The 14,624-nt window shown below is 43.9% G+C and overlaps 1 protein-coding gene across 1 annotated transcript in view; it reads left to right on the top strand.

Moving 5' to 3' along the window:
- Positions 1-1,871: 1,871 nt before the first annotated feature.
- Positions 1,872-14,624, top strand: part of PALMD (palmdelphin) — a 57,216-nt gene continuing 44,463 nt past the window's right edge. The window contains exon 1 of the mRNA XM_083444941.1: positions 1,872-1,991. The gene's annotated coding sequence lies outside the window, so the exon portion shown is untranslated. The remainder of the gene's footprint in view (positions 1,992-14,624) is intronic.

Raw genomic sequence — 14,624 nt, 5'->3', positions numbered from 1 at the left:
GCTGGATCCTCAGTGATGTTCTAGATGTAGCATCATTCCAGGGCACTGAGGAGGGGAAATGGCAACTGCTGCCCTCTCCCCACAAAAAAAATCCAAAACGAGTGGAGAATATTCAAGAAAATTCTGTAGGGTGGCCTTCTCTCTCTCTCTCTCTCTCTCTCTCTCTCTCTCTCTCTCTCTCTCGTAAGAAAAAGAAATCTATGGTGGGAAATTGTGGCTCAGCTTTAGAATCATATAACTGTAAGGGGTCCCAGGGGTCATCTATGCAATGCAGGAATCTCAACCCACTGTCCCCCATCCAATTTGAAACCAGACCGGACCCTTCTCAGCTTGGCAAATGTGCTCGCATTTTCATTGCTGCACCAGTGGTGTTAACCATCAGAGAAAGCTCTGTGAAGATAGATCTTTCAAAAACTTAGCAATTCCTAAGTATCATTAGAAGAAAAGAACACAAGAACAGCTCAACCCACCCAGTTTTCCCAGCAGCCAGCCAGATGCCTGTAGGAAGGCTGCAAGCAAGACTCGAGTGCAATAGCCCCGCTGTGATTCCCAGGCACTTTGCTTCTGACAGTGGAGGGAGAACATAGCCATTATAGTAGCCATTGATAACCCATCCTCAAATCTTCTTTTAAAGTCATCAGAGTTGGTGACCATCACCACAGTTTAGGGAAGTGAAATCTAAGGGGGTGGTTTCACCCAGAACTCACCAGAACTCAGTTTGGGCACCTCTCAGTTTGGCGCCATTGTCATTATGAGAGAACAAGGGAGGTGTTCGTGGTGAGTTCCAGGACCTCTTTTCCTAGAAAAATAGCACTGGTGAAATCCATAGATCATCTGGAGACCATCTGCTAACCACAAGTTCCTATTGAAGAAGCATCAGCTGATCAACCTGAGCTATTAACACTTGGGTAGGCAAACTAAGGCCCGGGGGCCAGATCCGGCCCAATTGCCTTCTAAATCTGGCCCACAGATGATCTGGGAATCAGTGTGTTTTTAAATGAGTAGAATGTGTCCTTTAAAACGCATCTCTGGGTTATTTGTGGGGCATAGGAATTTGTTCTTTTTTTTTTTCCAAAATATAGTCTGACCCCCCACAAGGTCTGAGGGACAATGGACCAGCCCCCTGCTGAAAAAGTTTGCTGACCCCTGTATTAATAGCAACCCTTCTAACAAAGCAATGGTTAGGCAGCAACAGCAAAAGCCGTAGCACTCAATCTTTTCTGCTGCAATTGAAGAAAATGAACGCCATTGAAAGCTTTCACTTTCCACAAGGGGGAGACTTCACCTCACTAGATATGAGTTGTTCATTTCAAATGAAACTTCAGTGATTTTCTATGGAAGCACAACCAGAATTTTGAATGTCTCAATTACAGGGCTTTTGATGTGACTTCATTAGTTTTCCAAAGAAACATCTGAAAACATGTGTCGCAAATTTGTCGGGTATGATTTTAGCTGCATCTTAACTGGCAGTGCTGCAGCTGGATATCTCTGGGGTTAAAAGTGACCAGGCTACTGAAATTCAAAATCCATGAGTCATTGTTATTTCTGTTTTGGCAATGGGCCAGAACTTTCTGCACATCAAAAGCAAGATGTTAACCTTCCCTGGGTCTTTCCTGGGTCATCTTGCCTGCTGTTCACCAGCCTTGACTCAAGATTTGCCCAGGCATACATTCCCGTCAGTTCATGATTGCATTCAAACCCTAAATTTACCGAGGTTAAATATTTACTAATCTGGTTTAGTGTTCAGCTGTCATGTTGAAATCAATAACAGATTGGTGATATTATGCTTGCTATGCCAGCAGGTGCCTCTCCCGTAAATTAGATACTTACGTCAACAAAACCCAATAGCAGTCAGATGGTAGCCTTCATTATTACAGATTCGAAGTTCCCTACGTACACTCTGACCCGATGCCATTTGCAGTGTGGCACCGATAACTGCAGCAGTACGAGGCAATTCCTTGGATTAATCACTGCGCTACGAAGGCACAAAGGTAAGAGATTTGGTGTTTCGTGCTATTTGCAAAAAGAGAAACAGATGTATGGACAAGGTTTTTGCCTAGAGAATTCTACTGTATGACTCTGTATGAGGTTTTCTCATTTCTGTTGCGGCTGGGTAGCACAGCTGTCAACTTTCCCCTTTTTAAAAGGGAAATTCCCTTATTCTGAATAGGATTCCTCGCAAGAAAAGGGAAAAGTTGACAGCTATGTTGGGCAGTGCAAGACCAGCAGGATGTACCCAACTCATCGAGACTTTACTCCAGCTCTCATAGGCTGCCTCTGCAATCATCACCATACACACCTGTGACAGCCCATTCAAAGAAGAAATCTTTGGTAGACCCCCTACTCTGGATACTTCCTGGCAAGAAAAAAGCATCCAAGGTAGGGGTCTACCCAAGCTTTCCTGCTGCCCCTGTTACATAAGAGTGTGAGGGTTCTCAATCTTTTAATGCAAATGATATAGGGCAGAAATCAGGAACCTGTGATCTTCCAAATATTGTTAGACTCCATCTCTCATCAGCTCCAGCCGGCACAGCTGATGGTCAGGAATGGTGGGAGATGGAGTCCAACAACAGCTGGAGGACCACAGGTTCCCCATCCCTGATACAGTGGTGCCTTGGGTTACAGACGCTTCAGGTTACAGGCTCCGCTAACCCAGAAATAGTACCTCAGGTTAAGAACTTTGCTTCAGGATGAGAACAGAAATCATGCAGCAGTAATGCAGCGGCAGTGGGAGGTCCCATTAGCTAAAGTGGTGCTTCAGGTTAAGAACAGTTTCGGGTTAAGAACGGACCTCCAGAATGAATTAAGTACTTAACCGGAGGTACCACTGTACAGGGATACCGAGCTATATTTGTGACGATGCAGCCAGGATACACAAAGAAGGTGTCATACATATCAGGTGTCATCTGTAAGCAGGGTGCCAGCATGAATAAAATATGGGGGGACAGGTAAACCCCCACACCACATAATCGATCACATGACACAGCACTCACATGCCATTTGAATGGCAATACCCATCAGCTGGGGGAGGGGGCTGGCCCCCTCAAATATTTTATGGGCGGAGCAAAGGGATCTCAGCCCCTAGGAGTTGGCTCCTATGTCTGTGAGATAAACATAGATAGGTAAATAAAAAGTAAATACAGTGGTACCTTGGGATACGGATGCGTCAGGTTACAGACGCTTCAGGTTACAGATTCCACTAACCCAGAAATAGTACCTCGGGTTAAATACTTTGCTTCAGGATGAGAACAGAAATCGCATGATGGCAGCGGGAGGCCCCATTAGCTAAAGTGGTACCTCAGGTTAAGAACAGTTTCAGGTTACGAACGGGCCTCCAGAATGAATTAAGTTCTTAACCTGAGGTACCACTGTACACTGATTCATGGGCCACTATGGTTGTGGCAAATACATTCCAAATACCACTACATTTGTCCATATATAATTTCCATCTGAAAGTGATCTGTTCATGGGTTGCAAGCATTGGCATGTCATCTATCCATTGATCGAAGGAGGTCGTCCATCAAAAGGAAAAACATGCATACTTCCCCATACCACCTTGCAACAAGAATATGGCATCTGCTGCTGAATTTTGCCGTGTTTTCTTTTGACAAGCCAAGGGGAAATGGCCAGTGACTCAATGCCACCTGGAAGCTGGAATGTAGAAATCTAGTGCCTAAAGCTTTACAATGGAGGGGTTGCTGCTGCTATCAAGAGCACTGTGTGTTAACAGGAAGGGAAGGAGGAACCTGAAAGACATATCACACAAGCTTTCCTCAGCCTGATACCCTCCAGATATTTTTGGACCACATCCCTGTCCCATCATCCCTGCCCACTGGCCACCCTGGCTGAGTCTGATGGGAACTGGAATCCAGCAACACCTGAGAGACACCAGGTTGTGGAAGACTGCGCGGCATAATCTCAACAAAGACAAAGGCCCGTATCTGAAAGGACAGGTTAAATTGAAAACCAATCTTAGAAGAACCTGAAATTGAGTCTGCATAATTTATGGTGAACTTTAATGGGCTCTTTTTCTCTAGGTGGCGTGAAGTCACTGAAATGAAATACATTTGTGGCAAGGATTATCTAACTGCTTTGCAATTTAAATTAAACCATGATATATGTCTCAGAAATATCCATTTTACTTGTGTCTGTTTAGCAGGCCTCTATTTATTACTTATTTATTAGCTTAAAAGGTTTTAATTTTAACTTTCCATTGAAAAATTCAGAGTGGTTTATAATAAATCTGTTGTATCAGATGGGCATGGGATTATACTTAGGATTCTTGTGTTTCCCTTCTTTCTTTCTTCCTTGCTCTGGTTCTTTATTATTATTTTGAAGTACATTAGTTTTGCCCTCAAATCTATAATGATTACTGGGGAAGGAATAAAGGAACGTCCTCTAATATGATTTACATTATTCAGGTATGTTAGCAGAGCATGAATACAGTAAGTTTAGACACTCCTTTTATTATACACCCTTGGATGCCATTTAATACGCTTTCCCTCCTGGAATCATAAAATCAATCTTTTTGCCCAATGTGGGACTTGAACCCATTACCCTGAGATTAAAAGTCTCAAACTATACCAACGGAGCTCTCCCTATCCAACAGCATTGCCTTATATAGGCTTCTGACTATAAATGGAATGGCCTGAACTTCAGTTATGAGGACCACATGGGAGATGGCTTGGATGGGAGTTGGATGTCCATTTGATACTATATGTGAGATACCCTCCACCATAAGTGGTATCTCTCAGGGACCGTGCTGAGGAGGGCTGCACTGAGGAGGAATGGCGGGAGCCTCCCCCTGCTCCTGATCAGGATCCTAAATCTTCCCAGGAGCAGGAGTACAGTATAAATTTGGAAGAGTGGCTTGCAGAAGGACATAGTTCAGAAGGCAGAAGCTGGGACGTACAGTGGTACCTCAGGTTACAGATGCTTCAGGTTACAGATGCTTCAGGTTACAGATGCTTCAGGTTACAGACTCCGCTAACCCAGAAATAGTACCTCGGGTTAAGAACTTTGCTTCAGGATGAGAACAGAAATTGAGCCTCAGCTTCAGAATCTGTCCTTCCAGTGAGCACTTAGGGCTGATTTCCTTAAGAATGATAGGTTTGATCTTCTTGCAGTCCATGGGACTCTCAAGAGTCTCCTCCAGCACCATAATTCAAAAGCATCAATTCTTCAGTGATCAGCCTTCTTTATGGTCCAGCTCTCACTTCCATACATCACTACTGGGAAAACCATAGCTTTAACTATACAGACCTTTGTTGGCAAAGTGATGTATCTGCTTTTTAAGATGCTGTCTAGGTTTGTCATTGCCTTTCTCCCAAGAAGCAAGCGTCTTTTAATTTTGTGACTGCTGTCACTATCTGCAGTGATCATGGAGTGAGCCCAAGAAAGTAAAATCTCTCACTGCCTCCATTTCTTCCCCTTCTATTTGCAGGGAGGTGATGGGCCCAGTGGCCATGATCTTAGTTTTTTTGATGATGAGCTTCAGACCATATTTTGCGCTCTACTCTTTCACCCTCATTAAAAGGTTCTTTTAATTCCTCCTCACTTTCTGGCATCAAGGTTGTGTCATCTGCATATCTGAGGTTGTTGATATTTCTTCCGGCAATCTTGATTCTGGCTTGGGATTCATCCAGCCCAGCCTTTCGCATGATGAATTCTGCATATAAGTTAAATAAGCAGGGCGACAATATACAGCCTTGTCGTACTCCTTTCCCAATTTTGAACCAGTCAGTTGTTCCATATCCAGTTCTAACTGTAGCTTTTTGTCCCACATGGATCACTGCCTTGCCGTGGCGAAGGGGCTTGAATAACTCAGAAGAGCTATGAGCTATGCCGTGCAGGGCCACCCAAGATGGACAGGTCATAGTGGAGAGTTTTGACCAAACGTGATCCACCTGGAGCAGAAACCGGCAAGCCACTCCAGTATTCTCATTTTCAACACAAAGTGGCCTGAAAAATCCAGGCATTTCAAGTCACCAGAAACAGATGAGTATCTGAAAAAGCATATTGGGGGGGAATTCTGCATGTGTTCTCCAAATGCTACAGGCTCCCTGAAGGATCTTCAGCACAGCAAACATTTGATGTCTAGGCTGATGTTCTTATAAAAACAATTGGGTGAAACAAAAGGGGGGGGATTCCTGAGCTACTCTGCATTTTTGCTGCATGGAACCATCCATGTGCTTTCAGGAATTTCCATTCATGGCTATTTTGAACATTCACACACTAACGAAAGCATCTGTGAAATGCTACTGCTATGGAATGCAAGCAGGAAAACTATACAAGATGCAGGGCCTGTCAGAAAACAGTCAAATCAATAAAACTACTTCCATTTCTTTCCCTCCTTCCATATATTATTATCAGGCCTTTTTTTAAAGCCAGTACTCACAAGAACTCAGGTGGGCGCCATTGCCATTATAAGAGAACAAGGGAGGTGTTCGTGGTGAGTTCCAACACCTCTTTTTTCTAGAAAAATAACACTGATTGTTATTATTTATTTTATTATTTAGTATACAACCCTTCACCCACAGATCTCAGAACGGTTCACAACATAAAAATATATATGATAATTTCAGCAAACTATCCAATGTAAAAATCAAAAACAGCAATAGAATAGAATAGAATAGAATAGAATAGAATAGAATAGATTCTTTATTGTCATTACACAAGTGCAACATTGCACAAGTGCAACGAAATTGGATGCCATCCCTTAAAAACAACAAAAGCAAAACAACAACAACAACCAAACAAACCACATTCCAGCCACACCCACACCAACACCCATCAAACTCCCAGGTCACACTATCGAGTTACAGCATTCAAAAAGGCCACAGCTCTTGGATAGAAACTGTTTTTCAGTCTATTTGTCCTTGACTTGATGTTTCTATATCTCCTGCCAGAAGGCAGTAGTGCAAACAGACTGTGTCCCGGGTGAGATGAATCCTGCAGGATGTTGTTTGCTTTCCTAAGACAACGGGAACCGTACAGTTCTTCCAAAGATGGGAGAGGATGACCAATAATCCTTTGGGCTGTGGTTATGACCTTCTGGAGCACCTTCCTCTCCCTAGCTGTACAACTGGAGAACCAAGCACAAATACAGTATGTAAGAATGCTCTCTATGGAGCCTCGGTAGAAGGACACCAGCAGTCTCTCACTCAGATTGTTCTTCTTCAAAAGTCTGAGGAAATAAATTCTCTGCTGGGCCTTCTTCACCAGAGCAGTGGTATTTGCGCTCCAAGTCATGCCCTGATCGATAGTTACTCCCAAAAACCTGAATTCCGCCACCCTCTCCACCCGTTCCCCGTTGATATACAAGGGCTGAATGTCCGCCTTTTTTTTTCTGTAATCCACCACCAATTCCTTGGTCTTAGCCGTATTAAGAGCCAGATTGTTCTCTCCACACCAAACACAGAGCCGCTCCACCTCGTCCCGATAGGCGGACTCATCCCCTCCTGAAATGAGCCCTACCACCGTAGTGTCATCAGCAAACTTGATGATTTTGTTGCTGGAATAGATGGCTGTACAGTCATACGTATAGAGAGCATAGAGCAGGGGACTCAACACACAACCCTGTGGTGAGCCGGTGTTAAGGCTAAGGGCTGTGGACATATGTGACCCTACTCTAACCCTCTGAGAACGTTCTGACAAAAAATCCAAAACCCAGAGACAGGTGGAGTTGGAGAGTCCAATCGCCTCTAGCTTGGACACCAGTCTATGGGGGAGGATAGTGTTAAAAGCAGAGCTAAAATCCACAAACAGCAGCCTCACATAACTCCCCGGCTGCTCCAGATGGGACAGAGCAGCATGGAGAGTGGTGGTGATAGCGTCTTCTGTGGATCTATTTGCCTTGTATGCAAACTGGTGGTTGTCAAAAGTTGATGGAAGACAGGAAATAATGTGACAGTAGATGACACAGATAGAAAGAACAAGAGTGTTCCAATCCAGTTTGTTCAGATTTGAAAGTAAGGATGGGAAATGGGTTTCAGCCAGTGGGCCAAATCCTAATAGCCCTCCCCCAATATCTATGTGGGCCACTTTGACAGGTAGGCAGAGCCTGTCAATCACCTGACATCGCCATGATGTCAGCCAAAGTCTTTACCTTTGCAGACCAGCTTTGTTTCAAGTCAATCCACAAAGGGGAAATGTTCACTTGCCTGTCGGTTTTGAAATCAAGCTTCTTGGGCAAAGGAAACATGGTTTGCTGCATGCCCACTCGGGGACCTCTTGAGCGGAGCCAATCCCAGTAGGGCTTGCATTGGGTGTGGAATACTTTAAAAGACCCTGACTGCAGACCTTGCTTGCCCAGGAACAACTGGGATTTGTTGAGATATGTGAATTGGGATATAGCAAAATGTAAAGCAGAGACATCACCTTGCCAACAAAGGTCTGTATAGTTAAAGCTATGGTTTTCCCAGTAGTGATGTATGGAAGTGAGAGCTGGACCATAAAGAAGGCTGATGCTTTTAAATTATGGTGCTGAGAGTCTGCAAGAAGGAGACTTCTTGGACTGCAAGAAGATCAAACCTATCCATTCTGAAGGAAACGAGCCCTGAGTGCTCACTGGAAGGACAGATTCTGAAGCTGAGGCTCCAATACTTTGGCCACCTCATGAGAAGAGAAGACTCCCTGGAAAAGACCCTGATGTTGGGAAAGATGGAAGGCACAAGGAGAAAGGGACGACAGAGGACGAAATGGTTGGACAGTGTTCTCGAAGCTACCAGCATGAGTTTGACCAAACTGAAGGAGGCAGTGGAAGACAGGAGTGCCTGGCGTGCTCTGGTCCATGGGGTCACGAAGAGTCGGACACGACTAAACAACAACAACAACAAAAATTATGTCAGTTACGGAGTAGATGGGTGCAGCTTGGGGAAAGCGACCTGATGGGCCAAATTAGGATCCCTATGGGGCCTAATTGGCCCCACAGGTCAGGGTACCATACCACTTTTTTAAGAAAGAAAGAAAGAAAGAAAGAAAGAAAGAAAGAAAGAAAGAAAGACAATGCAAAATAGAAAAGAAATGGGACAGACTTAGGCAGAAGTGATATGGACTGAAAATAGGCCATATCATCTCCACCCATAGGTTCCCATATGTCGGGGTAGTCAACGTGGCTCCCTCCAGATGTTTCTGGACTATGACTCCCATCATCCCTGTCTATTTGTCATGCCTGTTGGTGCTGATGGGAGTTCATGTTGGCTATTCCTACACTGTGCTGTTCCCAACAAACCCACCAAGATCTAATCAGCTGTTATTTTGTGTCATGTATTGGCACTGTCAATCCCATCCAGCTCACAGATTCAGCACACTCTTTTTAAGTATTTATTCTTTTAGGACTTAGAATTTAGGTGAAATGTTTAAATTCCTGTCTTTTAACAGATTAAAAATAGCACAGTTCCAATGACTTTTTGGAGACCACAGAAAGGGACTGTAGTTAAGTCTTCACTAGTGATAAATGGTAGTAAGGCTCTCATGGGCAGAATGCTCACCTCCTGCTTTTGTAGCATGTTTTAGCTAAAGCCAGCTGGTTGGTGCTAGCATCCAGCAGGGACATGGGAAAATCCCCTGAGGGCCTCATGCCTACTGGGTGGTGAGGAGCTCACAGAAGCAAAGCGAGAGAGATAATTCCCTCCCAGAAATATGTGTGTGTTGCTCATTCACATGCAAATGCCCTGGATGTTCTGTGAGCTCCCAGCAATTGTAGGGAATCGACACTGTCCTAATTTTGAGAGCTGGCTGTATTCATGGTGAGCCTTTGTGTTCATTTTCTATGAAGAATGTAATTATGTGTGTTTTCCATAGAGCAGACTGGCAACACAAGAGCCTCCATTCAGCAGAAAGCTTTCCATTAGGGCGTGAACAGATAAAGTCAGCCGTCAGGGCCAAGGAAACAGTGAGTCAGAATATATAGCAGCAATTGTTACGTAAGGCAGAGAGACGTGGAAAGAGTCACGAGTGTGTTCCTGTCAATCTCGGAGGACGAGGGTTTGCACATCAACTGGATATCAGGTGTGAGGGCTGCTTGGTAGCTCGTTCTGTGTTTGCCGGTAAATATTTGCACACTACATCAATGGAATGCCATGCATTTGGCTTGCATGTGCAACTCGCCTGGCCTATAAGCTGCCTGAGCTCAAGTTGGACTAAAAAAGCATGCACAACTAATGAGATCATGCTAGAATTTCACTTAAGGACCCACAGATGTAAAAATGGCCAGCCACTCATTCTTCTTCAAAGCAGACATCAAGCAGCCGTGAGGAAAGACTGAAGGACATCTGGGACTTATACAGCTCCAGGGAAGTCCAATTTAAACAGGAAACAGTTGAAAGGATCCATGCACAGCCCGTTATTTTCTGTGCAATGTACCTATTATGGCCCAAATGCATGTTCAGCCCCTCCTGGTGGCGCAGCAATAAAACTGCTAGCACATTTGCAAAGCTAAGCAGGGCCTGGTATGGTTTCAAGCTGGATGGGGGACTGCATGTTGAGATACCTGGACCCAGGATCCCTTCCAACTCTACAATTCTATTGTTCTATAGTTCTATCAGGGATGCGGGTGGCGCTGTGGGTTAAATCACAGATGAGAATAATGCATCTGCTGACGAACCATGTTTCTACAAAGCAGGTCTATACGAATGAATTAAAGGTGTGTAATGATTTGATGTAGGACCAAAAGAGGCATTGGCCCACAAGATGCAGAAAAAGAATCAAGTGCTCTCGCTTTCTTCTCAGCAGCAGGCACACATGTCTGGGCATGCTGAATGGCAAAGTGGGGGGAAAGCTAGGACAGGAATGGGGAGGGAGTTCAAGTTGTTGTCTAGCAATCTTGTGACCTATACTGATCTGGCTGTAAAGAAAAGTGGACTTCTAGCAGAAGTTTAAGATGCTTATTGACTCAACTCAGAACGTGGAATGCCTTCTGAAGAAGGATCCACACAAGATTACAAGACTCATTTCTTCTTCTTCTTCTTCTTCTTCTTCTTCTTCTTCTTCTTCTTCTTCTTCTTCTTCTTCTCAGCCAGCTGGACTGAGAAGTCTAATCTGAAAAGACTTAATTTTCCTTTCACCGTTCAACAGAGCCTATTGTGTTTGCAGTAGATTTATTCTAAAACATTTCCTTTTGGCTTATTGCCAGCTACATCTCTGAGTTATCCATTGCTATTCTCTTCATATTCTTATTGTTCCATCCAAATTAATTGCCAGAACACTTGGGGTTCCCATTTAAAATTCATTGCATTTTAATTTTCTTATACTCGGCAAAATTTGTCAACATCTATTCTATGAATAACATCAAATTCTGAACCAAAATGGGAAGAGTGAGACAAGGGTCTCCCTTGCTCAAACCTGAGAAAGCCCAGTTCCAACAGAGGGGTAAAAGGAGATGAGAAAAAGCATTTTGTGTTTAATAATGATACGTGCACATTTTTAGACTGCATATTTATAAAGCTGAAGAAAGGGGAAAGAGCATTATCTGAAAAACAAACCTTCATGATATGTACAACGCCAGTCAACTAAAAGAACAGACGTTCTCTTGCTCCAACTTTCAGCCCTCCAGATGTTGATAAACTACAAGTCCCATCATCTTGGACCATCGGTCTTGATGGCTAATAGGAACCACTGAGAACAACATCTACAAGACCATAGATCAAGGCCATCACCCACTTCTCGTGGACATTTTCAAAGATAATATTTTGTCTTCAGCCAGCAAACATCTTAGTTGGGAGCAGGGGCAGTGTCGAAGAAGAAGAAGAAGAAGAAGAAGAAGAAGAAGAGGAGGAGGAGTTGTTGTTGTTTGGATTTGATATCCCGCCTTTCACTCCCCTTCAGGAGTCTCAAAGCGGCTAACATTCTCCTTTCCCTTCCTCCCCCACAACAAACACTCTGTGAGGTGAGTGGGGCTGAGAGACTTCAGAGAAGCGTGACTGGTCCAAGGTCACCCAGCAGCTGCATGTGGAGGAGCGGAGACTCGAACCCGGTTCCCCAGATTACGTGACTACCGCTCTTAACCACTACACCACACTGGCTCTCCACAGTATCTGCATTACCTCACAGACATAACAGTGCTATATACGTTGTGTGCAATCACAATTTGGATGTACATTGCTTGGTAGTGTTTTATTATAGTGTTTATTGGAAGCAATAAAAATTAGTTTTAAAAACAGACAGACAAGCAAATAAACAAACTACTTCCGAAGGAAAATTATAGAATACAGTGGTACCTCAGGTTAATTATTTAATTCGTTCCAGAGGTCTGTACTTAACCTGAAACTGTTCTTAACCTGAAGCACCACTTTAGCTAATGGGGCCTCCTGCTGCTGTCGTGCCGCCGGAGCATGATTTCTGTTCTCATCCTGAAGCAAAGTTCTTAACCTGAAGCACTATATATGGGTTAGCGGAGTCTGTAACCTGAAGCGTATGTAACCTGAAGCGTATGTAACCCGAGTTACCAATGTACAGTTTTATAATAGAGCTTCCAGGCCTATGTGTCAGTACAAAGTCTTAAAAGCTGATCCTGAAAATCAGGTCCTATTTGCATGCGTGTTTGGAAGATAGCTGCTTCCTTTGCCCACTACACCTCTGTCGTAAAGTCTGACTGTGCTTTAGATGCAGCCAATGACCTTTGGATATTGAGCCAATCTTCCAGTGCACTGAAAACAAGTTCAGTAGGCTGTATAGCCTTAGTTCCCTAGGCTGTATAGCAAAAGACTGAAACCAGTGATGTCAATGAAATCTTAGGGGAGTTTACGGCAATGGAGACTATGCTTTACGCCTGGAATTTATATGTTCAGTTCCTTCCCAAAAATAAAAGCAAGACGTCTTGCAATTGCAGTAACAAGTAAAGGTTGGCATGACATCTGACACTTCTGTGAATGCAATAATAAATTGCTGATAACATCACATATATCCAAAATGGCCTTTCTCTTTTTTAAAAAAAAAAATTGAAATAGTATAGTCATTGTTTAAACGAACCACTGACTTGGCTGTCCCTGATTTATATTGTTCTACATTACAGAGAAAGGGACAGAATGTCACATAAACACATTCATCAAACGTACAGACCTTAGTATGACTCATGCTAAATAACAGACCAACGTATGCTTTTTTAAATCCCTCAATATCAAAAATCTCTAAAAGTCTCTTGTGATTCTCAGCATTTTTACTCATGAGATTTTATTTTATTTTTACTTTTGCCTGTTAACCAATGCTCCAATAGAATCTCTAATATAGAATCTCCTTTCCCCTTGTTTCCCATCTCACTTAAGAGGCCGGGGGCCAGCGCTGTCTGCAGACACTTCCGGGTCACGTGGCCAGCATGACGGAGCTGCTCTGGCGAGCCAGCACCAGCGCAGCACATGGAAACGCCGTTTACCTTCCCGCTATAAAGCGGTACCTATTCATCTACTTGCACTTGGGGGTGCTTTCGAACTGCTAGGTGGGCAGGAGCTGGGACCGAACGACGGGAGCTCACCCCGTCACAGGGATTCGAACCGCCGACCATACGATCGGCAAGTGCTAGGCTCTGAGGTTTTACCCACAGCGCCACCTTCGTCCCTATTTGCAAGAGGATCTTACAAAATCATTTTTTAATTATCTGGCCAGGCTATGGTTCTAATGTTTACATAGAAGTAATCTGTGCTCAGGCATTAGTCTCTTAATTCTACGAGTTAGTGACACAGAACCGAACAGGGCTACTTCACATGTTATGAAGTGAGATGCTTTTCCATGGGGGCTAGGATCAATATGTAGGTCGTTTGATGGGGAAGTGTGGGCACATGCATGTACTTTTTCTGCACGCCTGTATACACATACAGTGGTACCTCGGGTTAAGAATGTAATTCATTCTGGAGGTCTGTTCTTAACATGAAACTGTTCTTAACCTGAGGTGATTTACCCAAGGATAGATCATTGGAAACCCCTGTCCCAAGTCTGGTTCTCTAAGATGAACTAGCTGGATCCACTGCTGTCAATTCAGAGGGATGAGATATCAGTGGAAGATGCAATGGCTATGGCAACAAGATTTAGAGGACAGCAGTGTTCGAAAAACCCATTGTTCTTGGTGCATTTGGCGATAGGGAATGTCATTTGTGTGAGCAGTTTCTAAGCTCTGGGCCAGGGGTCAGCAAACTTTTTCAGCAGGGAGCCAGTCCACTGTCCCTCAGACCTTGTGGGGGGCTGGACTATATTTTTTTTGGGGGGATGAATGAATTCCTATGCCCCACAAGTAACCCAGAGATGCATTTTAAATAAAAGCACACATTCTACTCATGTAAAAACACACTGATTCTCAGACCGTCCACAGGCCAGATTTAGAAGGCGATTGGGCCAGATCCAGCCCCTGGGCCTTAGTTTGCCTACCCATACTCTGGGCACTGTACTGAGTGAGCCTAAGATTTCTGATTAAAACTGCAGAGTGGAAGGAAAAGAGGACCTTTTTCTGCCTCCCCACTTCCGGCCACTCTCTGAAGACTGGAGAAGAGACCCTCTTAAGACTATTAGGGGTTTGGGCAGGGGAAGGACTAGACCATGTGAAAAATGAACATAATATTTTAGCTGCAGTTTTGTATATTCTTGTTATAAAAAAGTGCACCTAGACATTCCATTCCATTCCTCAGCGCCTAGGGCTT

The sequence above is a fragment of the Podarcis tiliguerta genome (genome assembly GCF_965153285.1).
Source record: "Podarcis tiliguerta genome assembly, chromosome: 6".
Taxonomy (NCBI): domain Eukaryota; kingdom Metazoa; phylum Chordata; class Lepidosauria; order Squamata; family Lacertidae; genus Podarcis; species Podarcis tiliguerta.
Note: the sequence above shows the minus strand (reverse complement) of the source record. Positions and strands in the feature narration are given on the sequence as shown.